At 33.3% G+C, this 2500-nt stretch overlaps 1 pseudogene; it reads left to right on the top strand.

The window, feature by feature from the left end:
• Positions 1-2500, top strand: part of LOC137642174 (hatching enzyme 1.2-like) — a 458262-nt pseudogene that overhangs the window by 450255 nt on the left and 5507 nt on the right.

Here is a 2500-nt window from a genome sequence, read left to right on the forward strand (position 1 = left end):
CGGAATAATAATACTGTATAAAGATAAAATAACTCTTGGTTTTTCAAGAACCTTCTAAACACGTAGCAAATATAAGAATGGCGTAATCTCTCACAACCATGACGCAATACCATAAAAAAATTACATAAGACCTTGTTCATACCTTGTATAATTCTTACTGCATACTTAATCAGATTATGTAAGACTTTGTAGCAAAATACGTAAAATAAAAAGTTAATTATTAAAAATAACGTAAATTTACATTTACTGACTTGAAATAAAAATACATTGAAATGAACAACAAAAGTCTTATTCAATTTACATACAAAGCTTAAAGCTACAAGAGAGGAACTCACCTTATGAGCTGGCTATTCATCTCTTAAATACACATTTGAAATACATAAATAAATTAATTACTCAACGCTAGACCAGCTTCATAAGAATACCTTTTTCTTTCATCTAAAATGTTTTTGTTAGCTTGGAGCATCAAAAATGTTAAAAACTTTGGTGTATATAAAAACATTAGTGAAATTCTACAAATACTAAACACACATTCATGTTACAGTGCTGGACTTACCCGCCTGAATCTCAGACCTTGCTACTCCAAGATCACCAAGACTCCGAAGTCACTCCTGGATTCTTCCAAGGAGATATGGCTGGATTAGGCCCAGAGGTAAAACAGTCTTTATCAGTTTTTTCATAAGAGCATTTTTATGCATTCATTTAAGCAAATGCAAGTTAAAATTTCTTAATTGAAGGCACCTCAATAAATTATTGGAAAATATGGAATCACTAAAGAAATTTAAAAATTTGTACCGACGAGACTACCATAATTCACTTAGTCAATTAACTAATTGTCTTCAATTCTAACTCTTTGTAGTGAAATTTCTTTTTCACCTGACGTCAAATGCGCTATATGATTATATTGTTATGAAATATTTCAATGGGAATACATTTATTTATAATTTAATCTTGGAAAATTGAAATTGATAAATCGAAGCAATTATAATTATTATTATTATGAGATATATATATATATATATATATATATATGTATGTATATACATATATATGTATGTATACACATATATATGTATGTATGTACACTTATGAATGTTTTGTTACAGTTTCTGGCTCACACGCGAGTTGGACTAAAGTGGGATGTCTTTCCCGAGAGAAAATGGACAAACGGCACCGTTCCCTTTGTCATCAGTTCCCTCTATCGTGAGTAGGTTTCCCAAAATCATCTTTTTCTATTCCATTTTTTTTCTTTTACATATTTATGATTCATATTTCTTAATAAAAAATGAAATTGATTCTGGTGGATATTCAAATAACCAAACTAAACAAATTTTTTTTTTTTTTTTAACTTGACTTGGGGAGTAACTTTGTTATATGAAGTGTATTCACTGATATATAAATATGAATATCAGGTGCAACCACAATGTACATAACCATACGTAGTAACCATTCTCTATCTTTTTCCAGTTCCTAATGAGAGGCTGGTAATAGAGAGAGCCATTTCAACCTTAAACTTCATGACTTGCATCAATTTCGTCCCCTGGGACGGGAAAGCCAAAGATTACCTTCTCATCTGGCCAGTAGAACAGCCAGCCGGGTAAGTGAATTTCGTATCTCCACCAAATTACCAACACAGGTGGAATAAAGTCATGTTTGCAACGGTCTCTGTTCATGTTATGGGGCATGTAACAAGAGCCTCTTAGTATATTTTAATGGCATCAGGAAAAAAAAGGCAGATTTTGGACCCCTTTACTGGCACAGATAGACGATTTGTCCCCATTGTCACCATCTAAATCTTTGTTTCACACTTACTACCCTCCGAGGAAGAAATTTCAGTATAGTAGGTTAACTAAAATAAATGTGACTTGTGATAAATTTCTTCTTATTAATAGCTAGTGAGAACTTTGTTATACATAATCTTAAAAGTGCGGCATTTATGTTATCCATTACATCACAAAGATACAAGCAAGATTGACCCGTTCTTGTTTCAATAGCAGAATTCTTGAAAAGTTTTCATTCACAAAATATTTCTTCTAGAAGTTTTAGAGCTTTCCAATTGTCTAACGAGTTTTAATCCTGAATTTGATCAAGCTATGGTATAGCAATCACCATTATCTCAAAGACAGACCTTAGGGTTAGCATATTTTCAAAATTTTACAACTGGCAATTTAATCGTATTTATCCAATGATTGGCAATCAAATGTTACTGGTCTTCCTAAAATATATCATTCTCTTCTTGTAATGGTTCCAGAATACTTTTTAATCCATTAATGTATCCCGACAGATGCTGGTCTTACATAGGAAAAAGGGGAGGGCAGCAGATCGTCTCCTTAAGGCAACCAGATGAAAGGTCTCCGAGATGCTTTGGCAGCGTCGGGAAGCCAATCCACGAGCTCCTTCACGCCCTTGGGGTCTTCCACGAACAAGCTCGCTCAGATAGGGACGATCACGTCACAGTTATCACAGAAAATGTTATTCCAGGTAACGTTTTCCATGCTGA

Source organism: Palaemon carinicauda, chromosome 6 (assembly GCF_036898095.1).
Source record: "Palaemon carinicauda isolate YSFRI2023 chromosome 6, ASM3689809v2, whole genome shotgun sequence".
NCBI lineage: Eukaryota > Metazoa > Arthropoda > Malacostraca > Decapoda > Palaemonidae > Palaemon > Palaemon carinicauda.